Raw genomic sequence first — 25,872 nt, 5'->3', positions numbered from 1 at the left:
GTTTGCAACACAAACAAGATTAATTTCCCACGTGTATTTGCGAAGGTGCATTTCTTATTCTACGTTGGTTATACATGCACGATGTTTCATTAATACAAGTTACTGTTATTGGAGTATGATTTCACAAGGGGTACACAAAATTTTGTTTCACTACCTTGCTCCATCACCTGCATCAAACTGGATTTTTTTGTTAGATGGGGAGGACACTAGGATTACCAAAGCACACTTCCTAGACATACCCACAGCCCTCAGGGCACAAGTATGGTGTGGCCAGAGACTTTCCCCATCTTGGAAATGCCCTGACATATTGCATTTTGGGTCTGTTTGCAATAAGGCAATCAGGAATTACTACAAAGGTAGATAGGGTAGAGCCTGAGAACATTAAACCCGTTGGTTAGGGAAAGGCCAGAAGTCACCCACACCCACTTGCTAGTGGCTGGCATAACTGTGGCACGTCCAGGTACCCACTTCAAACACTTTCTGAGCCTGCAGAAGATCAGAAGAGGATTAGGTCTGCTGTCTATGACCTAGGTGTGGAACTGCTCACTCTTGGACCCAGGACAAATACGTGGACACCGAGGGTCAGTTGGCTGACATCTGGGTGGCTAAAGGGAGACAAGAAGCTGCAAGTGGCCTTTTTATGGAAAAACCCTGCTTATCAGTGACATCTGGACATGGACTGGACCCTGCTTTTCTTCTGCCCAACACCATGGGGTCTTGAGGCCTTAGAAGTGTACTCCTGTAGTGAATTGTGACTTAAAGGTCTAAAGTCATACGGTAAAATGTTTGACCGGGATGAACTTGGATGGTGTATCCGACCGATGCTTTCATCACACTCGGCCTCAAATTGTGCCTAGGTACTGGTCTACTGTGACCTTTGACTATCACTGGTGCTTTCTACTTTTTGCCATGATTTGTAATTAAACGTTTATGAATTCATATCTCCAGTTCCCCTTATTGAATTATTATCATATTAGTTTAATTGTGTTTATCCACCTTTAATCCATTTTTATAACTTGGTTTGGGATTTTATTGTTTTGCATTTTGAGTTTATTATTATGTTGATACTGCATAAATAATTTACACAATGCTCTAAGTTAAGTCTGTCTGCTTTATGCCATGACTACCATGGGTTGAGCTGAGGTTAATTTAGTGACTTGGAGCTTTCACACTGCCAAGGGTTGTGGTTATTCCTTGAAGTGGGTAGTTGCCCATCCCAAATAATAATATAAGTTCTTACAGCAATTGGCTCAGGTTGTTGATCAATGGTTATATCACAAGGGATTAATGGATACCAACTCCTGTCCAGATGCCTTACAACACTCCAATAGAGTTTAAATTCAACACAAAATGTGTCACTTTTGTTGGAATATCACTCAATGAGGGTCACTAAAGAATACTGCTCCCTCGGAAGGGAGTTGTAGTTAAGAATTATATTCAGAAATGAATCAGAAACATTGTATGACCTAGTGTTTTAGCAAACCTCCGCCTGTAAACCTAATACCTCTCAGCACAGTCCATCATCTTGAAAGCAGAAGTTCACTTTGGCCATCTTGTATGGGTTTGCTGAAAGGAAGACGCTGTTTGTGTAGAGACTATGTCTGGGATAGGCAGGGACATATAGTAACAAGATGTACAGCAAACAGTAGCCTAAGCTGAGGGTGCAAGATATTTTTTAGTGTTGACCCTATTCGCAGTCCTTACACAAAAAGATAACGTGTTGCAGAGCCTTCTCAGGTATCGCACCGAAGATTTGGAACGCCTTACCACCAGATATATGCAGGATCCCTTCCTCCTCCTCCTTCAAAAAAGAAGTGAAAATGCTTATAATGAACAAATTCCCATCCTAAGACTTTAAATCATATGCTACTGTTTTCAACATATGTTATCTTATCTACCACTGTCTACCTCTTAAATTGAATGTATGTATATTACCTCCTCCACCGGCTATTGTTTCCGAATGGTGTAATGTAAAGCACTCTGATACTCTCTAGGGTCATGTTCGTGCTATATAAAACTTTATAAATAAATAAATCAAGGGTTTGTAATGGAATTTGCACCAATAGGCCAACCCTTGGGACTTTGGGGACATAGCAAGCATTGCAGCATACTTAAGGCACACATCTTAGTAATGCAGGGAAAACTGGACTGACGTTCTGGCATTAAACAACAGTTTCAGGGGTTAAAGCTAATAGAGTGGGCGTTAATGGGAACTGCAGTTTTGTTCCAAGAGGGACATTCATTCCTTATTGTACAAGGCTCTTGCAAGTTCTTAGGAATAGTAAACCAAGATGGAAGGAAGGGAAAAATAACGCCTTTGGTCTATCCGTATTCAAGTTTCTCGCCATTACTTGGTCAAGAGGCCTTGGCACACACAACTTATTTCGTGTGGCTTTGTATGGAGGGTGCCTAGTCCTGAAAGTAGTCATACTTCAGCCCAAAGTATAGTGTGGGATAATAATGGACCGGAGCGTTCATCGGAGTTGGTGCCGTTCGCATCATCCATGAATCATTAAGCATGGGTGGATGATTTCTATATCTTCTGCTGTTACACACATTTTCTCCAACTGGGTCCATTTAAGCTCGTTTTTTTGCATTTTTGTATGAAGTATGTTACTAGTTTGGTGGTTATGGCAGTGCCCCGGATTTTGCTGCAATTGCCCTGGGTGGAGCCCAGTACAATGGTACAGGCACCAGGAGGATTAAACAGATGTCCACGTCACTTTAGCTATAGTACAATGTAATGCATGTGCTGTGGCCTCTATACATTCATGACATTAGTATGTGCAGGTTTGATACAAGCTGAAGACCAGACTATGGCCATCTCATAGTCTCATAGTCCTGGTTGGGGGGGGGCGTCTAAGGTTTCAAAGTTGCAGAACTGTCCAGAGCCTTACTGCAGGGCAGCGCTGGCGGGGCTTGGGAAGTGTTTGAGTTGTGGATGGGGGTGCAGAATTATGGTTTGCTGGAATTTGTAGGGCACCAATAAAGAGGCAGAGCGTTGCAAGACCTGGGGCCTCATTTATGAGGCCTTGCGTCAGTTTTGCACTTCCGAAGCGTCACTTTTTGTGACGCATCGGCGGCGTAAAACATGCCTCCTGTTGCGCACTATTTACAAAGTGACGCATCTAAGCAGATGCGTCACTTTGTAAACCCCTGCTCTACATTATATCTGCGTCAGGTATAATGTATGCAGAGGGGGCGTCCCCCCGCAAAAAGCCTCGTAATAGTGACGCAGTGAAATCTATGAGATTTTACTGCGTCACTTTTAGGACGCTGTTGCATCAAAATCTTGCGCCTGCCTCACGGCCGGCGTACGACTGACTCAAGCCCTTTCACATGGGGCTTTCCCCATGTGAAAGGACGCATTGCTGGAGTTGCGTCACTTTTGTGACACACCCCAGCAATGCGTGACTTTTGCGCTTACAGATACCTCAGAAATACTGACGTATCTGTAACTCCTTGCGACATCAATCAATCAATCAATCATGCCATTTGTATAGCGCACTACTCACCCGGGAGGGTCTCAAGGCGCTTGGGGGGAGGGGTATGCTACTGCTCGAACAGCCAGGTCTTGAGTTGTTTCCTGAAGGCGAGATGGTCCTGGGTCAGCCGAAGGTGGATGGGGAGGGAGTTCCAAGTCTTGGCAGCCAGGTAAGAGAACGATCTTCCTCCGGCGGTGGCTCTTCGGATGCGTGGTACGGCTGCGAGGGCGAGGCTGGTGGACCGTAGCTGGCGGGTGGGCGTGTAGAAGGTCAGGCGGTCATTGAGGTACTTGGGGCCCAGGTCGTGGAGAGACTTGTGTGCGTGGGTGAGGAGCCAGAACGTGATCCTCTTGTCGACGGGGAGCCAGTGCAGGTTCCTCAGGTGGGTGGAGATGTGGCTGCGTCGGGGGACATCCAGGATGAGTCGGGAGGAGGCGTTCTGGATGCGCTAGAGTCTTTTCTGTAGCTTGGCTGTGGTTCCGGCGTAGAGGGCGTTTCCGTAGTCCAGTCGGCTGGTGACGAGTGCCTGGGTGACAGTCTTCCTGGTCTCGGTCGGGATCCAGCGGAAGATCTTGCGAAGCATACGCAGGGTGTTGAAGCACGCTGAGGAGACGGCGTTGACTTGTCTGGTCATCGAGAGGGAGGGGTCCAGGATGAAGCCCAGGTTGCGTGCGTGGTCGGTTGGCTTGGGTGCGGTGCCCAGGGCTGGGGGCCACCAGGAGTCGTCCCAGGCGGAGGGCGAAGATCCCAGGATGAGGACTTCCGTCTTGTCCGAGTTCAGTTTCAGACGGCTGTCCTTCATCCACTCGGCGACGTCTTTCATCCTTTCGTGTAGGCAGGTTCTGGCGGTGTCGGGGTCTCTGGTGAGGGAGAGGATCAGCTGGGTGTCGTCGGCGTAAGAGATGATGTTGAGGTTGTGCTGGCGTGCGATGGCTGCGAGAGGTTTCATGTAGATGTTGAAGAGGGTGGGGCTGAGTGAAGATCCTTGCGGGACGCCGCAGATGACTTCGGTGGCCTCGGAGCGAAACGGGGGGAGGCGGACTCTTTGTGTTCTTCCGGCGAGGAACGAGATGATCCACTCCAGTGCCTTCTCTTGGATACCGATGTTGCTGAGGCGCTGGACTAGGGTGCGGTGGCAGACCGTGTCGAACGCAGTGGAGAGGTCCAGGAGGATGAGGGCCACTGTTTCCCCCTTGTCGAGCAGGGTCCGGATGTCGTCGGTGGCTGCGATGAGGGCGGTCTCGGTGCTGTGGTTGGCTCTGAAGCCGGACTGCGAGGGGTCGAGGGATCCGTTCGTCTCGAGGAAGGCGGTCAGCTGTCTGTTGACGATCTTCTCGATGACTTTAGCAGGAAAAGGTAGGAGCGAGATGGGGCGGAAGTTTTTGAGATCGGTGGGGTCCGCTGTAGGTTTCTTCAGGAGGGCGCTGATCTCGGCGTGCTTCCAGCTCTCCGGGAAGGTGACGGTGTTGAAGGAGGCGTTGATGATGTTCCGGAGTTGGGGTGCGATGGTGGAGTCGGCCTTGTTGAAGACGTGGTGTGGGCAGGGGTCGGTCGGTGATCCGGAGTGGATGGTGTTCATCGTGCGGGCTGTGTCTTCGGTGGTCACCGTGGTCCAGGTGCGAAGGGTGGCGGTGGGGGGCGTTGGTTCGACGGTTGGGTGCGTGGGTGGGGCGCCGAAGCTGTTGTGGATGTCGGCGATCTTGCGGTGGAAGAACGAGGCGAGGGAGTCGCAGAGGTCTTGTGACGGAGTGATGTCGTTGGTGCCGGTGCTGGGGTTGGAGAACTCCTTGACGATAGTGAAGAGCTCTTTGCTGTCGTGGGAGTTGTTGTCCAGTCGGTCCTTCAGGGATTTCTTCTTGGTGGTGTGGATGAGCTGGTGGTGCTTGCGGGTAGCGTGTTTGAGGGCGGTCATGTTGTCGGTGGTCCAGTCGAGGAGCCAGGCTTTCTCGAGGGTGCGGCAGGTCTTCTTGGAGTCCTTGAGGTCGTCGGTGAACCAGGATGCCTTCTTGCTTCTGGGTCTGCTGGGAGGGTTCTTTAGTGGCGCGAGGTCGTCGGTGCAGGCGGTCAGCCACTGTGTGAAGTTGCGGGCTGCTTCGTTGGGGTCCGTTGTGTTGGCGGGTGGGCTCTGGCTGAGGGAGGTGGTGAGCTGGTCTGCGGTGATCTTGCTCCAATTCCTGTGAGGTACCTGTTGCGGGTGGTGGTGGGTCGTGGATCTTTTGAAGCTGAAGTGGACGCAGCTGTGGTCGGTCCAGTGGTGTCTGATGGCGTCATACTGTAAATATGACGCATCAATCATGTCGCAAGGAGTGCGCACGTAGAAGTGACGCAGCAATGCTTTCACGCAGCGATGCGTCATTTCTCATAAATGAGGCCCCTGGTGTTTATGACCATAGCGCTGGAGTCCCAGAATGTGCTAGCCCACACAGACACTGTACCCACCCCGCGCACACCTGCTCACCCACCTGCCTCTCTCTCCCAGACCCTTCGTGCACTTCTATTCCCCTCCCATTCTGTGGCAACTTCTGGGCACTACCAACATCCGGCCGTTACCAAAGTCTCCAACATACTCTGCTGGGCAGCTCGTGGTCCACCGGCTTCTGTTCTGCATCACGCTGCTGCTGGTCTACAGCCCTGTCAATCACCGTCCTCCTCCTCTTCTTCCTCTTCCGGTGTATCTTCAGCTGCTGGCTGGCGCCTGGCACCATATTCACTTCAGTTGTCCATGGCTGCCCACGTGTTTCTCTTGATGATAGCTTTGCAACAATTCTACCCACTTTCGGTCCCTCCATTATTGTATTGTATTGTAATTTCATTTTTATGGCGCTTTATACCCTTTAGGATTTCATCCACATCTATATTCTAAATACTTCATCAATAAACAAATCTCTCTTTTATATGCCAGCATTCTGGCTCGGGTACTGAGGGACCACGAGAAGTCTCGCTCTGCAAAAACAAAAGCGCTTTCCATTTCTCTCTTTGCGATTAACCAATCTAAGTGGCGGCCACCATCTTATATTGCAGAATAAATAAAAAAAGGAAACATGCCCCCAAGGCTCTCAAACTCTGCTTCTGTCATTGCTACTCAGAATTGAATATATGGGCAATGACTGTGTTTTTAACGAAAGGGGCCATTAAGGCTTATATAAGTACTACCTTACCCAGTGTATTTACAGTCTTTAGAGGGTTTGTGTTATAATTGGAACTCATCATGTCCTAATTAAACTTAATTTAACGTCTTTCAAGTGAATCGATTCACCTGGAAAACTTCAGTTAATTTTAGTTACGGTTAGCGAAGTGTGGAGTAAAAGGTGACTTGTAGATGGAGGCTTCCAGTAAGGACGATCCATTTCTCCGGGTAATGAACATCGTCGGCCTTTGGCTGTCAGAGCGCCCCTCTCTCCTTCCTGGGGCAGCCTGGAGGGAGATGGCACCTGTGTGGCCTTGAAATCTTGGAGCTGAAAATGGGCGCTCACCTTTGAAACGGGTCATCCTTGGAAGCCAACGCCTGGCTAGTCTGTGTATTTCCATAGACAAAATGAAGCAGGCTTTGGGAGTACGACCACAACTTAAGATAAAGCTCTCTTACTACTGACGGGGAGGAGAAACGCGTCAGGACAGTCAATTCGGCAAAAGATGTGCTGTCTGTCTGTCTGCTTACATGTAGTGACCGTGCCAGTGGGTCACGGGCCCTAGTGAAAGAAAGGACATGCCCCCTCCCCCCTCCTCTCCAGCCACTGTGTGTGAATTGTAAAACAGAGTTCAGTGGGCTCTGGTGACCCCTTCACCTACTACACCAAATAAATGCTACTCCCCTGCTTACATGCTCCCAGGCAGAGACACAACATTGGCTCTTTCATTTTTAGTCAAAGTTGAAATCCAGTCACCAGTGCGCCAGACAGGGGTGCATGAATCGGTGCGCATAAGAGCAGCGCAGACAACGGGGAACAAGTACAGTTGCCTAGATTTGTGGTTCCTTTTTGAATAATTAGGTTCATCATCGCTGCCACAGAAAGACATTCATAGCACCGGCCCTGTCAAATAAGTGCCGGTTCTGAGCACCGGAAAGCACCGGCACAAATTAAGCCCCGACGCCGCCAGAGCTTGTCGGGGCACCTTTCTTTTCGTTTCCTGTCCTACCTCGCCGTGCCGGAGCTGAGGTACAATACCTGCAAAACTCGCTTTGAAACTAGTAGATGCGTTGTACCCGCGGCAGGTGTGGTCTGCTGAGTAGCGCCTTGCTTCACGAGGTCGCCGGCCCAAGGCTGTCGGCACCTGAAATGGGCCCCGTCTGGCAGCTGTTGGGGTACTCTGCAAAATGAGTTTGGTGGTCTCGGTCGACTTCGGGTGAGCGCGTGCCCACCCATGCATAAAGACAACGGCCTCGCTGTCTATGCAGTCCTCGGCCCACCTCCTGCCCTCCATCAGGATGGCTGCCAGCCTGGATGCCCCCCAACCACCATCTGTCCGTCCGACCTATTTCCCCGCTATGTCATCCGCTTGCTCACCTGTCAGCCTGGCCATCCACCAATGTATTCAAATACGTCTACCTATCCACCTCCCCGCGTCCCCATCTGGCCTAGGCCTCTGTGTTGTATTTGTCCTCGGCGCGCTGAGACAACCTCTCTGTGACAGGAGGTTTGGTTTCTTTCCCGCTGCGGTGCGTTTTCTCGCGCCCGTCGCTCTAATCGATAACCCTCTGATCAGAGCTGGTCAGGGGGCTTTCTGTGCACACGCACAGGGGCCGAACATCTGTCAGGCCAACAGAAAGCTGGCCCTGCCCGAACAAAAGGGGGCATTATTCAGCCTGGGGTTCATCTTCAGTCTCAGCAGGCAACTTTCAAGCTTCCGTGCTGCAGCATTCAAACACTGAGGCTTTGAAAGAGTGCGCATCCCGGAAAAAAAAGAACACTTTCCCCTCTGAAATACAAACAGGTGGAGTGGAGGAGGGGGCCCGAGTAGGGTGACCAACCGTCCGTAAATTTCACGGACAGTCCGTAATTTCGGCCGTCTGTCCGTTGTCCGTGAAGGATTCTTTAACGGACGCCATTTGTCCGTCATTTTAACAGGGCACCGGTTGCCCCACCCTAAAGCCGGCACAGCTTGCACCCACCTCCCTTCTTCACTCCGAAGCTGCACCAAAGCTCCTCAGATACTCAACAGCATTGGAGAGGCACAGCGGGATTGCAACCCTCACACCTCCAGCCCTTGATGACCTGTTAAGAGGTGCTTCGAAGGTGACTGAGAGGGAGGGGCTGCAGGTTCAGGAACAGCGACATCTATTCACATGCAAACAGCCCTGAATGCATCATGTCTCTGCTATTTAGAGGGGGGCTCACACATCCCATTTCTACCCAGGGCCCCAAACATCCTAGACTCGGCCAGATTACACCCCCATTACTCAGAGGCAGCATGTGCTTCTCTTCACCAAGCTTAATTACTGTCACTAAATTGTAAGCAAACCTCGGTTCTTCAAACATGCAGTCTATAATGCAATACAATAAAGAAATGGCACAGTCGCACCCACACTGATTAACAAAGTATGGAGGAAAATCAGTTCTATCAGTTCTCTTAGAGTATCTCCTGTAAGTACTGTACATCACAGTGGGGGATGGCATTTTGGACAGAGAGCCTGTCTTCTCGTTGTCTTGTGCAGGAGGGGGCGAGGAGCCCAAGATGATACTAGAATACTACATGCCCACTCCTGTGTCCACCCTGGTGGATCCTGTTCCCTCATGATATATAGAGAGAGAGTACCCCACTATCACCAGGGAACAGGGTACAGTGACAAACCAGTCAGAGAAAGATCCCTGGGTGTATGGATTGACTATGTTTCCATACCCTTTCTATCTAAGCATTCATACACTATTACTCCAGCGTGGACAGACAAACCGATAGTGATAATAGTAAAAGGTTGATTTCCACACTAAAATTGAACGTTCACAGTCTCTTTATTAAAAAACATATAAAGGCAAATCTTCACAAAACAACAAATTAAAATTTCAAAGAACACTCTTTGAACATATACAGCATGAAAACTAATATTAATAACAGTTCATTACATACATAAGGCAAGCACAACTTCATTTGTTGAATTAATACATAAGGGAAGAGAAAACATTAAGTACAAATATGACCTACAGATACACAATTAAATCATAACAATACCCCCTACATAACGTGGCCTCTAGATTCACTCGCCACTCTTATTTCTAGATCCAATGGTCTTCGCTAGTGTACAAGTGATGCAGTCAATAGTACCACTAATATATGAATATCTATTGCTCCCTAGACCCTACTTGGATTCTACACAGTTAAAGAATGCGTCAACGCGTTTCGGTGCTGTAGTCACTTGATATTGTAGCACCTTCCTCAGGACTGCCGTTTCTTTGGGGTCACCGGCTTCAAGGACTGTTTATTGACACCCTCTCCTTGGAGTGTAGATGAACCCACCCCAATCAGTGGTTGTTTGAGCTGCCACCTCAATTCGTGGCCTGTTGTTGAGGGTCAAGGTCCTCCTCTTCACTGGTTTACTGCTGAAGTAAAGGAAACCTCTTCACTTCCTTGTAGATATATGTAGATAGTTCCACTCTTCTCCTTTGTCTATATGTGTGTCTTAAACGTTTAAAAAATTTTCCATGAACCGGCATATGTCGCGTTTCTGCCTCGTTCTTCTTCCCGTCTTCCAACGGGAAGAAGAACGAGGCAGAAACGCGAACTCCGGCTTGAGAAGAACATATCCAGTTCACCAGCAGAGTAATGCTGACATATGCCCGTTCATGGAAAAATTTTAAAACGTTTAAGATACACATATAGACAAAGGAGAAGAGTGGCACTATCTACATATATCTACAAGGAAGTGAAGAGGTTTCCTTTACTTCAGCAATAAACCAGTGAAGAGGAGGAGCTTGACCCTCAACAACAGGCCACGAATTGAGGTGGCAGCTCAAACAACCACTGATTGGGGTGGATTCATCTACACTCCAAGGAGAGGGTGTCAATAAACAGTCCTTGAAGCTGGTGACCCCAAAGAAACGGCAGTCCTGAGGAAGGTGCTACAATATCAAGTGACTACAGCACCGAAACGCGTCGACGCATTCTTTAACTGTGTAGAATCCAAGTAGGGTCTAGGGAGCAATAGATATTCATATATTAGTGGTACTATTGACTGCACCACTTGTACACTAGCGAAGACCATTGGATCTAGAAATAAGAGTGGCAACTGTATCTAGAGGCCACGTTATGTAGGGGGTATTGTTATGATTTAATTGTGTATCTGTAGGTCATATTTGTACTTAATGTTTTCTCTTCCCTTATGTATTAATTCAACAAATGAAGTTGTGCTTGCCTTATGTATGTAATGAACTGTTATTAATATTAGTTTTCATGCTGTATATGTTCAAAGAGTGTTCTTTGAAATTTTAATTCGTTGTTTTGTGAAGATTTGCCTTTATATGTTTTTTAATAAAGAGACTGTGAACGTTCAATTTTAGTGTGGAAATCAACCTTTTACTATTATCACTATCGGTTTGTCTGTCCACGCTGGAGTAATAGTGTATGAATGCTTAGATAGAAAGGGTATGGAAACATAGTCAATCCATACACTAGTGCGCACCCAGGGATCTTTCTCTGACTGGATCCTGTTCCCTCTCCTGTGATGGCTCCTGCCCTCCCCTCAGTGATGGCTCCTGTCCCCCCCATGTGGTGGCTCCAGTCCACCCCCGCCTGTGATGGCTCTTGTCCCCCCCTGTGGTGGATCCCGTCTCCGCCCTGGGTGGCTTCTGACCCAGTCCTGGAACGGCCCCTACAGCGAGGGTGAAGTTCTTGATGGGCCTCTTCTCAAAAGGGCTCAGCTCAAAATTAATATGGAAAGGTGGGCGAGTAAGTAAGTGAAGGGATGGGTGAATGGCTGGATGAATTAGTGAAAGGGTGAATGGATGAATGAAAGATTGAATACATGGATAATGAGAGAGGATGGATGGATTGATGAGTGAGGGGAAGGATGGAGAGAAAATGTAAATAGCTGGATGTATGGGTGGAAGGGTAGCTGGATGATGGATGAGGGGAAAGATGGATGAGGGGAAGGATGATGGATGAGAAGGATGGATGGATGGATGGATGGAGGGGAAGGAAGGATGGATGGATGGATGGGATGGATGGATGGATGGGTGAGGGAAAGGATGGATGAGTGAGGGTAAGGATGGATGATGGATGAAAGGATGGATGAGGGGAAGGATGGATGGATGAGGGGAAGGATGGATGGATGAGGGGAAGGATGGATGGATAAGGGGATGGATGAGGGGAAGGAAGGATGGATGAGGGGAAGGAAGGAAGGATGGATGAGGGGAAGGATGGATGAGGGGAAGGAAGGATGGATGGATGAGGGGAAGGATGGATGGATGAGGGGATGGAAGGATGGAAGGATGGAAGGATGGAAGGATGGGTGGGTGGATGGGTGGATGGTTGGATGGATGGATGGATGGGTGGATGGATGGGTGGATGGATGGGTGGGTGGATGGATGGATGGATGGGTGGGTGGGTGGATGGATGGATGGATGGATGGATGGGTGGGTGGGTGGATGGATGGATGATGAGGGGTAGGATGGATGATGAGGGGAAGGATGGATGGATGGATGGATGGATGGATGGATGATGAGGGGATGGATGGATGGATGGATGGATGAGGGGAAGGATGGATGATAGATGAAAGGATGGATGGATGAGGGGAAGGATGGATGGATGAGGGGAAGGATGGATGAGGGGAAGGATGGATGGATGGATGGATGGATGAAGGGATGGATGGATGAAGGGATGGATGGAAAAGGGGAAGGAAGGATGAGAGGAAGGAAGGATGAGGGGAAGGAAGGATGAGGGGATGGATGAGGGGATGGATGGAGGGGAAGGATGGATGGATGGGTGGGTGAAAGGATGGATGGATGGATGGATGATGAGGGGAAGGATGGATAATGAGGGGAAGGATGGATAATGAGGGGAAGGATGGATGGATGGATGGATGATGAGGGGAAGGATGGATGGATGGATGATGAGGGGGTGGGTGAAAGGATGGATGATGAGGGGAAGGGTGAAAGGATGGATGATGAGGGGAAGGGTGGATGGATCCATGATGAGGAGGTGGGTGAAAGGATGGATGGATGGATGATGAGGGAATGTATGGATGGTTGATGAGGGAATGGATGGATGATGAGGGGGTGGGTGAAAGGATGGATGGATGGATGGATGGATGATGAGGGGAAGGACGGATGGATGATGAGGGGAAGGACGGATGGATGATGAAGGGAAGGACGGACGGATGGATGGATGGATGGATGGATGGATGATGAGGGGAAGGACGGACGATGGATGGATGGATGGATGGATGGATGGATGGATGATGAGGGGAAGGATGGATGATGAGGGGAAGGATGGATGATGAGGGGAAGGATGGATGGATGGATGGATGGATGGATGATGGGTGGGTGAAAGGATGGATGGATGGAGAGTGGGTGGGTGAAAGGATGGTTGGATGGATGGATGATGAGGGGAAGGATGGATGGATGATGAGGGGAAGGATGGATGGATGATGAGTGGGTGGGTAGAAGGAAGGATGGATGGATGATGAGGGGAAGGATGGATGGATGATGAGGGGAAGGATGGATGGATGATGAGGGGAAGGATGGATGGATGATGAGTGGGTGGCTAGAAGGATGGATGATGAGTGGGTGGCTAGAAGGATGGATGGATTGATGATGAGGGAAAAGGATGGATGGATGATGAGGGAAAAGGATGGATGGATGATGAGGGGAAGGATGGATGGATGATGAGGGGAAGGATGGATGGATGATGAGGGGAAGGATGGATGGATGGATGGATGATGGGTGGGTGAAAGGATGGATGGATGATGGGTGGGTGAAAGAATGGATGGATGGAGAGTGGGTGGGTGAAAGGATGGATGGATGGATGATGAGTGGGTGGGTGAAAGGATGGGTGGATGGATGGATGAGTGGGTGGGTGCATGGTGGGTGGGTGGATGGTGGGTGGGTGAAAGGATGGATCAGTGGATTGGATGGTGGGTGGGTGAAAGGATTGATGAGTGGGTGGGTGGATGGTGGGTGGGTGGGTGGATGATGGGTGGGTAGGTGGATGAGTGAAATGATGGATGGATTGATGGATTGATAAGTGCAAGGGTGAATGAATGGACATATGAGTGAAAGGGTGGATGTAAGGATGGATGAGTGAGTAAAAGGGAGGGTAGATGGACAAAAGGATGAATAGATGTGTGAAGGAGTGAAATGATAGATGGATGAATGATAGGGTCAATGGATGGATTCATGAGTGGATGGATGGATGGGTGGATGGATGGATGGATGGAAGGAAGGATGGCTAAGTGAAAGGGTCAATGGAGAGAGAAAAGGAAGATGGATGGATGACTAAAAGAGTGGATGGGTGGAAGGATTAGTAAGTGAAAGGATGGCTGGATTGGTGAAAGGGTAAATGGCTGAGTGAATGGATGGATGGGATGAAGAGTGGATGGATAAGTGTACAGATGGATAGGGTGGATGGATGGATGGATAATGGAGGATGAGTGAAAGGATGGATGAGGGGATGGATGAAGGGATGGATGAGTGAAAGGATAGATAGAAGGATACATGATGGATAGGTTTGCAAATGGTTGAATATGTTTGGAAATGGCTGGGCTTACTTATATACTATTGCGCAACCTCTGATGTGTCTGTAAAACGTACCTATTGTCCTGAAATTTTGTCCTGAAATTTTGTCCTGAATTTTGACCTCCTGTCCTGAATTTGTGTCCTGAATTTTGACCCTTTGTCCTGAATTTTTACACTCACCGTCCTGAATTTGCACCAATGCCAGTCACCCTAGGCGGACTACTACATTTTTAACGCGGTACAAAAGGGGGTGGTGACGGACGGAGCATCTGAACCAATCAAACACTCACACCCAGTTAACAGATCTGGGTTTAATCCATCACCGTTCTTTAGCCCACTCTGCCACCCCAGTTCAGACATAGCCATATGCAAATCAGTCTGACCCTGTGCCTCATGGGAACAGTCCAGCCCGAACTGCCAAGCCATGCCTTCCCTGGACCGGATTCAAGCTTCCTAGGACCGGTTTCTGGCATTACAGCCGTCTTCAGCCAGGCTTGCTTGAATCCAGTGGCAAAGTCCATCACCAACCCCTTTTGTACTACATTTTTAACAACTGGTGAAGCAACATGAAATAGTTTAGAAGCTACATCACCCGCAAACATCACCCGCCACATAATATGAGGTGTAATGTAACGAATTGTTAGGTCTTGGCGGGTGAACCTTGACGGGTGTAACACGCGCCCCTGCGGCACTGGGGGGGCACCCAACCCTTCAGCGGGGACCTACGTTCATGGGGCGCCCAATCACCACAAAGCGAATAAGTATATTTGCAGCTACTGGAGGGGGGGGGGCTCCCATCAGTTTGTAGTGGGAGCCCATCATTTTGAGTTTTTGGTAACTGGGCTGTACATAGTTCTACGACGGGTGTGGGTGTAATCTGGCAAAGGCCAATGTGTGGTAAATAGCAGATGGTCCCAAGTGCTGTAGTATATCTTCATAACTATAGGCCTCAGGGAAAACGAAACCTGCTGGAACTGCAATAGGGAAAGGGGTTACTTAACCCACCTCATCTTTTACTGCCCCAAAATTTAAAACTTCTGGGAAAAAAATCTTCATTTTCATAAAAAAAGCGATGGGGTGCACACTCAAGTCAGAGTTCGCTACCATTACCACTGCATTCATGACTACGGCACTCGACTCAAAACGACAGGGACCTGCTAGACCTATTACTCACCTCGGCAGTGAAACTGGTCCTAGTCAACTGGAAGGATATAGCAAAGACATCTTTAAAGGGCTGGCTCAACTGGGTGACATACCTCAGGGGCGCTGATAGCATTGCACTACAAAGCTCCCCCCGGAGACCAGCTACCAGGGGGATGTGGAAACTGCTGTATGATTATCTAAACCCCTACGAATCCCCGTGAAATCCCCAGGAAGGGGGTGACTGCCCGCAAAACATAGCATTACAACATCAGTCTGAGCCTAGGCCGTGCGAAAATAGATTCTTTGTAGTTATCTTCTCTATCTCTTCTCTTCCTTTCCTTTTTTTCCACCTGTCCATAATCCTCTAACAAGAAAACAGAATGGGGTACAGTACAACATGCATATCAAATGTAACCAAAAGAACTTTAACCAAGTCTGACCTGTACCTTGCAGCCGGAAAGCAAATGTACCTGTATGGAAAACTCAATAAAATACTTTGAAATAGAAAAAAATAAAAAAATAAAAATAACTGGTTCTTTTTTGCAGGGTTTTTAAAATACAGCACCAACTCGACCTTAAGGTATTGAAGCGCTTTAAAAGAGTACCGGTTAAATTACACAAGGACACATTCATTTTTAGGGGCACAGAGAGATTAAGGGCCCCATTATAAGACTGGCAGCCAAAGGACTGCCAGACTCATGGTAGCAATGCGGTGGCGGTCCAGCCACTGCCGCACTGGTGGTCCGACTGCCCCATTATGACTTGGGCAGTCTGACCGCCATGGGACCACCGCCGCTGCCAGGGAACAGCCGTTCCCAGGTGATGACTTGGCAATCTTGAGGCCGCAATATACTTAACGGGACCATTGCCGTCTCACCAAGCATATTATGAATTTCCTCTCCGCGACGGTTTTCAAGGCAGTTCCACCGCCATTAAAACCGTAGCGGAGAGAGGAAACAAAGGTGGCTATACATGGCCCCCTGGTGCCTCATGCCTTGTGGATGCACACAGGGGGGCACAACCTGTACCCCCCTGTGTGCATGCACCCCAGATCCTGCACAACATGGACTTTACAGTCAATGCCATACAGGAACTTTGTTTGGAGTTCCCATTGTGGTGCCTTTTTTAAAGGCACTGCTGGCTTTGAAAGAGGCATCACTGCAGGACAACCACACCGCCTGCCCGCCAGACCACTTTTAAGTCGTACTCTGGCAGGAGGGTGGCAGTGAGTCTCAGTGGTACAGGAGTGTGCCGAAGGCGTCCGGCCCGCTCCCGCACCGCTGAAACTCGTAAACAAGACTTAAGTGATTTCCTCGGCATCACAGGATTCACTGACGTGGTGACTCAAACCTGGCTCCATCGTAAGCAGCTCTGGCGTAACACCACATCTTCTCTGATACCATTGCATATTCTGTCTGTGCTAGGTGTATGCTCAGAGTTCTGCCTTAATGTTGTTTGTAATGTGATGTGTGGCTTTGTCACAGTGTTGATATGAGCAAATTGATGCCCAACTCTATGGATTGTTTGCCCTATGTTTGTATGCACATAATTCTGTCTAATGTGTTGTGTGCTGTTATTGACTGCTGTGGAAGTAACTTATCCCAAAGGGCCCGAAGTGAGCTGGCTCCCTGTTTCGGAAACACAGCAACACAAAAGTTTCCATGAGTGTCTCAGCAGTGCTGTGTGTGCGTGCTTGGTGTGAGAAGTTAGCCTGGCATATGATGTCCACTAGTTCTAGTGAGCACCTTGTACCAGTCTAATGGACCCTTATTGATGGTGGTTGTAAAGTCAACCTTATAGAAAGCTATCCTAGTGGTAGTATGAACCAGCAGTCTTCAGGCTAAGACTTCAGAAGGCGAGTTAAGCAAGTTGTTTTACCATGTATAATCCCTTGAATACCAAATTAAAGGACACCACACAAGGTATATATCAAATATATATGTATTTAATCTAAACACAACCCCTCTGCACATTTTATGAGGTCAGAGGTAAAAATACAATACAAGTCACAGAGTTAATATACAATAAGTTGCACAGTATACGTTATGCCCTAGGGTCCTCACAAACCATATACTAAGAAAGTGGTATAAGTACCACGTGAGAGTTAGAAAGCAGGCCTAGGGCCTGTAGAATCGCTGGGGCTACACTAAACAACCAAAGGTTAGGAAGTAGGAGACCCACGGGAGCCGCGTGCAGTGTTTAAACACAGGCGCGGGTTCCCATTGACTTTCTATGAAGTTTGTAAAAGTTCCAAAGTTACAGTTTAAGGACACTTCCGGATGGACTAGGATGGAACCCTTTTAAACTAGGACACTTCGAGAGTCAAGACCCACGGGAGCACCGGAGTACTCGTGTTACCTCACCCAGGGAAGCCGGGTGCACAGGTGCCTTTTCGTGTCTGGTTTTGTCGTCGTTTTTTTTGGAGAGCTGCAAAGAAGTGCTACAGGCGACCAGAGGAAAAGTGTCCGGGTGGATCCAAGGGTGAATCGGAGATGTGAAGAACCTGAAAGCAGAGGGGACAGAGTCTGGGTCACTAGCCATTGAACAGGTGTGAAAAGTTGGCCTGGTATGTGATGTTCACTATTCTAGTGAGCACCCTGCACCAGTCCAAACGACCCTTATGGTGATTGGTTGTAAGTCAAACTTATAGACCAGCTATCCTAGGGGTAGCATGGACAAAAGCAGTCTTAGGCTAAACTCAAGAGGGCATGTGAAGCTGTTTTACCATATGCAATCCTTTTAACATCAAATGAAAGGACACCACGCAAGTTATATATTATAAAATATATGTATTTATTACTAGAATAATCCTCTGTACTCTTTATGAGGGCAGAAGCACAAGCGTTAAACAAAGAACTTCATATAACACACAAAAGTTGCACAAATATGGATAGGCCCTGGTGGCCCTTAAAACCATATACTAAAATAGTGGTATAAGAACCACGTCACGAACAATGGTAAGGCCTAGGGCCTTGGAAATCGCTGGGGCTACACTGGACTAACAGCAATTAGGACGTAGGAGGCCCACAGGATGCGGGTGCAGTGTCTAAATGCGCACGTGTGCACCAATAGAAGTCAATGGTGCGTTAAAGTTAGAAAGTTGCAGATTTGGAAGTCTTCCGCCTGGACTAGAACTTAACCACTTAAACTAGGATACTATGGATGTAAATCTCTACAGGAAAACTGTAGTGCTTGCGTTACCTCACCCACAGGAAGCGGGTGCATAGGTGTCAAAGTGTGTCGGGTTTCGTCGTGGAGTTCTATGGAGCCCTGGAGAAAAGATGCTGCAAGCGACCAGGAGAGAAGAGTCCGGTTGGATCCAAGGGTGGATCGAAGATGTAGAGTACCTGAAAGCAGAGGGGACAGAGTCTGGGTCACTAGCCAGTGACCAAGAAGGAACCAGGAAGGAACCAGGCAATGTCGGGTTGCGACCGGATGATGTTGTGAAGCTTGTCTCCGCTGCCACGTGGACCAGCAGGTGTCGACGACAACCAGGCACCGGGCACGGACTGTCCCACAAAGGCTCTCGCTGTCGGCGGTGTCGGATCTCGATTCGGAGTCAACCGGCCTTGGCAAATGCAACCCACGCAGGAATCAAATATGGCTTCTGGATCAGACCAGCAAGGTCTGATGGGCTGCTCCTTTTCAGGGGAGCAAGGGCCAGTCTGGAGCCACCAGACCAGCATTGTAAATTTGAAGGTTCATTGTCACAGAGGCCACTAGCCAACGGGCAAGTGACCGGACAGACGCGTCAAGCAGGAAAATGCAAAAGGGGCCCACGCAGCACTCGGTGAGTGTGGAGAGGTGATCTTCAGTACAATTGATGCTCGGTGCTGGGGCTTCTTAATCCCTAATGCACAGCTTCGAGGGTGCCTCGGGAACTGCACAGAAAGCACTTCGCTGGCTTTCCAAGATGGCCGGTTCCACGTCTCACATCACCTCCACGGGTCTCAGCTTTGCTGTGGTTGTGGATCGGGCTGTCGGATGTCTGGAAGTCTGGTTCTTGTTGGTCTCTGTTGTTCGAGCTCTGGCGGGAGCAACAACAAAGCAAACCTTTAAGCGCTTGATGGTGCCTGCTTGCACAGGGTGGTCACTCTTTGGCCACAAGGGAGATTCTTCAGTCTTCTACGTCGAGTAGGATGTCGAAGGGTCCAGAGTTATGTATCAAAGTTTCAGTCAGGATTATCTGATGTCTTAGGACGCAGCTCCTACCTTTATTCCAAATCAAGGGGCTGGATTACCTGCTAGGTCCCTCCTATGGGTGGGACCCAGGAAGGGGGTGGTTACACCCCTTTCCCTTTGTCCAGTTTCACGCCAGAGCTGGGGCTGGAGTGCCCCAGCACCGTTTTGAACCGGGCTATGCATGGGACACCTTGTGTGCCCCAGGCAGTGTCTAGTTTTATTCAGCCCTCCCTGCCCCAATCCACTATCTCCTGTCTGGGGTGGTGCTAGCACCTCCCTGTGACAGGAAACCTTTTGTCCAGGCCTCCCCTGCCGGAGTTTCGGTCAACAGCAGGAGGCCAGACTTGTGTCTGTGGCAGCAGCATTCATTTTGTGATGCTGAGGCTCTGGTTGATTTTAACCGCGTTTAAGGAAAGTAACATGTCTTCTCCCTCTAGAAGGGTGGAATGCTACCCCCATTGCCAGGACTGGTGAGGGGGTAGTATTCCAAAGTGTATGACACCTTACACAACATGTTTCGATAAAGCCTAACCAAAGATAGCATTTAACCGCGAGGTTCATAATGCACTTAAGAGTATATGGTATGGCAATATCATAGAACAGCTATAAAGACATGGTTCCGAAAGCTGCAGACAGGCTCAGCTCATGCTAGAGCACCATCTCACATAAAGCCAAGCACTCTGCCTCCAGGATTGTTAAGGCGTGCCATAGGAGTGACTTATAGGTGCATATGTGCCTATATGTAAAGGTAGATATAGGAATACTATATCTAAGCAAGGGGTGATTACACGACCTTGCCCCAGCTGAGTGATCAGCCAGTTGTGTCAGTTTGGATGGCCAGCCAGGGGTGGCAAGAGATATGCTGCAGCCCCTGGTAGGCCTTGGTTGCACCTATGCCCTGGGTACCTATAGTACACTGTTACAGGGGCTGATAAGATGACTCAATATCCAATTAGTTATGTACCTAGGGTACATGGAGTCCATTTTACAGAGAGAGCAGATAGCCTGGGGCCCTGATTAGCAGGATCCCAGGCCAACTAAGTCGAAAACCAGCTAAACACAAGGCAACAAATCTGGGGTAACCATAGTCCGATATCCATCCTCCTATACCAGGAAGGTACCAGGAAGGAACCAGGCGATGTTGGGTGCTTGAAGGTGAAGAAGGTGAGTTTGTCTCTTCAGCCACGAGGTCCAGGAGGCATCAACGATGACCAGGATCTGGATTTGGGCTGTCCGACAATGGATCTAGATGACTGCAGCATTGTAATCCGGATTGGACCCAAAAAGCCTTAGCAACCGCAACCCACGCAGGATGTCGAGATTGGCTCTGTTGCAGACCAGCAAGGTCTGTGGCACTTCTCCTTTTCAGGAAAGCTGGCGCAAGCCTGGAGCAACCAGGATCGCAAGTTAGATTCAAGATGGCATCTTCAGGGGGCTCACTAGCCAACGGGCAAGGAACCAGGAAGATGCATCAAGCACAGATGTAAAGGCAGGGCCCACGAGACACTCACGGAGTTTGGGGGCCTGAGCTTCAGATCAAATGATGCTCAGGGCTGGGGCTTCTCGTACCCCAATGCACAACTTACTGAGGCTTCAGGAAAGGAGTGCAGGTAGCAAAATACAGGATGTCCAAGATGTCCGGTCCCACGTCTCTCATGTCCGCCACGGGTTTCAGCTTTGCTGTGGATGTGGATCGGGGTCAGAGAAGTCTGGAAGTTCAGTACTTGAGTTGCAGAGTCTTCGGGTTACAATGGTAGCCTTGAAACTGCAGACCTGCAAAGTTGCTGTTGGTGCCTGTTTGCACAGGGTGGTCACTCCTTGACCACAAGGGAGATGTCTTCCGTCTCAGTCAGAATGGAATGTCAAAGGTCCAAGATATGTCTTGCAAAGATTCATCAAGGATAATCTAAAGTCCCAGGGACACAGCGCCTATACTTATACTAAGAAAGGGGGCTGGATTACCTGACTAGGTCCCTCCTATGGGTGGACCTGAGAAGGGGGTGGTTACACCCCTCTCCCTTTGTCCAGTTTCACGCCAGAGCTGGGGCTGGAGTGCCCCAGCAACTGATTTGAACCGGGCTATGCATGGAGCACCTTGTGTGCCCCAGGCAGTGTCTAGATGCCTTCACTGAATGCAGCCCTCCCTGCCCCAATACACAAAACCCCTGTCTGGGGAGGTGCTGGCACCTCCCTGGACAGGAAACCTATTGTCCAGGCCGCCCTTGCTGGAGTTTCCCCCAGCAACAGGAGGTCAGACTTGTGTCTGTGGCAGCAGCATCCATTTTGTGATGCTGAGGCTCTGTTTAACTTTAACCGGGTAAAGCAGTAACGTACATGTCTTTTCCCTCTAGAAGGGTGGAATGCTACCCCCGCCACCAGAATTGGCGGGGGGGGGGTAGTTTTCCAAAGTGTTTGACACCTTACACAACATATTTTGATAAAGCCAAACCAAAGTTAGCATTAACCGCGAGGATTATAATGCACTTAAGAGTATATTTTATGGCTATATCATAGAACAGCTATAAGGAGATGGTTCCGAAAGCTGCATAGGGGCTCAGCTCATGCTAGGGCACCCTCTCACATACAACCAAGCACTCTGCCTCCAGGATTGTCGAGGCCTACCATAGGAGTGGCCTATAGGTGTATATGTGTCCATATGTAAAGGTAGATATAGGTATACTATATCTAAGTAAGAGGTGATTACACCACCTTACCCAGGCTGTGTGAACGGACCTGTGGTGTCAGTTTGGAAGGCAAACCAGGGGTGGCACAATACATGCTGCAGCCCCTGGTAGGCCTAGGGTACACCTATGCCCTGTGTACCTATGGTACACTATACAGGGGCTCACAAGAGTGACCTAGTAACCAATCTGGTATGCACCTAAATTGCATGGTATCAATTTAGAGAGAGAACAGCTGGGCTGTGTGTCTGATTATCAGGCCCACAGCCACACTAAAGTCGAAAAACCAGAGAATCACCGAAAAAAGTGGGGGTGACCATAGGAAGCAGACCCTACTCTCCTACACTTGTTGCAACCTGAGACCCTCGTAAGGTGTGCCCTGTGATCGTGGGCACCTGGAGTCCAAGCAAGGATCAGCGGTGTGTTGTGCATGTGCTTTGTGCAGCCTGAACCCCTTTGTGAGGATTGTCCAGTAATCGTGAACACCAGAATCCAAGTGAGTCTCATTGACGCTGTGTGCGTTGTGCACCGTGAGACCTTCATGAGGATTTGCCTTGTTAGTTGTTATCTTGTGCACCGGAATCCAAGTGAGTCTCATCAACGCTGTGTGCGTGTGCGTTGTGCAGCATGAGACCTTCGTGAGGATTTGCCTTGTTATTGTGTGCAGCACAGTTAAAGTGAGTCTCAGTGACGCTGTGCACGTGATCTTCGTGCAGCCTGAGACCTGTATGTGAGTGGCCAGTGATCGTGCACCTGAAGATAAAAGGAAGACTCTGCGACGCTGTATGCGTGTGCTCTGTGGCAGCCTGAGATCTTAGTAACTGTAGCGGCCCGGACCGGCAGTCCCGGAGGAGGTGAGTTGCCGGCCCGAGCCGCCATTGCTAATTCACAAAGCTGCATTGGAGGCCCAACCGCTGGATGAGGAGAGGAGAGTGAGTTTGTGCCCCTCAGGTAACGTGTGTCAACTCCTGGGGTGGGGCGCGGGCTCTGAGGGAGACGCTCTCTGCCTCTCTCTCATGTCGGAAGCGTGACCCTCTTCTTCGGATCGGATCGCGGCCCGTATTGCCAAGGGTGTGGCAGTACAGGGGCTGGACTGCGGATCTGCACTTTTTGATTACATCGTACCATGTTGGGGGCAACTGTTGAGAGGCTGACTGCAAGTCAGAAGTAGTAGCGGAGAGACCGCCTAAGGCCCGGTGATTGGGGCCTGAGTGTATTACACATTATTCCATTTCTGCATAACGGAGTACCTGACTATTGTATTACACATTGCATTATTTCTGCATAACGGAGTACCTGATTAGAGTATTACACATTGCATTATTCCTGCAGAACAAACTACCTGATTAGTGTATGACGCATGGCATTTTATCTGCATAACGAACTACCTGATTGTTGTATGATGCATTGAATTGTTTCTGCATAACGAACTACCTGATTAGCGTATTGCGCATTGCATTGTTCCTGCATAACAATTTGCATTCTTTTCATTGCAGTGTCTGATTGCTGCGTTACGCCTTACAGTATTTTCACATTGGAAAAGTGCTTGATTCTAGCATTCCAAACTGTATAACATGATATTAGGAATACAGGAAAATGTTTAGAAGTGCTCATTAATACCGCCACAACTTACAAGGGCTGCCTGGCCTAACAACCGGCCAGGAGAAATAGTACACAACCTCATAAGTTGGGTCCATTTTGTGTGGTCTTATCGTATATCATTTTATATGAAGTTTATACAAGTTTTTATAAAACTCGTATGTAGTCTATTTGTGGTGTCCTCATTGGGTTGTTGTGAGCGTGGTTGTAAATACTTTACACATTTGGCTTGAAGATAAGCCTGGCTGCTCGTGCCAAGCTACCGAGAGGGTGAGCGGGGCTTTCTAAGAAGGTGACCTTCCTTTCCCTGATGTTGGAACTCGGGTACCTACTTGGCCTAAGGTACCTACCTCAGCCAACCAGGGATCCCAGGTCTAACAGTGGGGATTAAGGATTTTATGGAGGGAGCTCAGGCCCCTATAGCCTCTGAGGAGGAGGAGGGGCCCAGTCCTTCAGCCCAAGGGCAATGAATATTTATGAGATATGGGAGTCTCAAGGGCCCCTCATCACATTTTGCATAGGGGCCCAATCATTTTGCATTACACCACTGTGGAAGGTTTGCATTGTGAGAATTCTTGTTAGACCCTATTAAGAGATACAACATTGTTTTTGGCAAGTATAATGGTGTATATATATATATATATATATATATATATATATATATATATATATATATATATATAGATCTAAACACACGATCTTGAACCTCCAGCCAGTGGCGAACAAAGACCAGCGAATCCAAAAGTAAGGCAAGAATGATTTATTACACCAGTTTCAGAACGGCAAACGCCAGTATGACGCGTTTCGAGCGGATGCCCTTGATCACAATAAAATTTAAATGCAAATGCATTATTCTTATATGCTGTGAGGTACACCATGTGACTAATAAACATAAAAGATACACTTTAAAAGTGAACATGATACCATGTAAGAAAAGCAATCCCATATACCTATAAAGAAATTATATAAATAAATATATAATTTGATACCACTATTTGAACACATTTGTTTCTAATTATATACCTTCCAACAGATAATGTATATAACTGCATAAATGCTTTAAATGACTATGGGTAATAATAGGCTTAATACAAACAGTACTTGATAAATCAAAAACACACAGTATGAATATATAGCAGCAAAAAATTGATGTGCAAACTATCGCATAGCAGTATAAATACAATAATTCCTGCGAACTATTACTTCCATGAATGGAATGTGCAAAATATCGCAATGTAAACAGGTTGATTCACACAATGTAAGTCTTATGAAATCAAGTGCTGAACAAATTGGACATTGATAATCAATTGATTGTAACTGCTGGGGACATCTATATTAGATGGCAGCCCCAAGTTTCTATAAAGCCTGGACAACCCTGTGATTAAATAATTAAATAGAAATAGTGGCAATCATAATAAATATGGGAAACACACAAGGTATACCATGGGAAAGTAAAAAAATACCTATACAGCCGGTTTTAATAAACCAAAACTGTATTACCCCTTTGTGGAAAAGAAAAAAATATATATAAGTTTTCTTAAAGGATAAGATAAATGTGATGATTCATATATATATATATGTTTGTAATTTTATGACTGCATGTCTGATGGTGTCTTGTGGGAAAGCTTAAGCTCTATATAGTAGGCCTTAGTTGGTTGTGCTGAAAATCCGGTAATAACAGCTATAGACCTGATTGGTTCACTAGGAGAGGGTATTACAGGTGTCATATGTCCTATCTATTTATTTTGAAAAGATACAAAAACGGAATGGGCCTGCTTTATTAATTATGTGACACATATGTTAAAGCCCATAGGCCTTTAAGAGTGAACAGATGCCACCAACCGGCCAATGAAGGTCTAAGTGCTATTTTTCATGGTAGATGGGCATCTGTTACTTTCTTTTTAGAAAGAGGAGAGTGAGTAACCGTTTGGGGGGGGGAGAATATGGCAGGGGGGAGTCAAGGGACATGTAATTCCCAAACTCTTGATCTGCCGGCCCTCTAATGTACGCAGATTCAGCACAGGAGAGAGCCTGACAATTACCTTCACTTATATTCATGTGTATTTCACCAGTGTTAGCAAATCCGTACACAAAATATACAGGGAACATTTCCATTTC

This window comes from Lissotriton helveticus, chromosome 6, assembly GCF_964261635.1.
Source record: "Lissotriton helveticus chromosome 6, aLisHel1.1, whole genome shotgun sequence".
Lineage (NCBI taxonomy): Eukaryota > Metazoa > Chordata > Amphibia > Caudata > Salamandridae > Lissotriton > Lissotriton helveticus.
The sequence above is the reverse complement of the archived record's forward strand: the minus strand, read 5'-3'. Positions refer to the sequence as shown.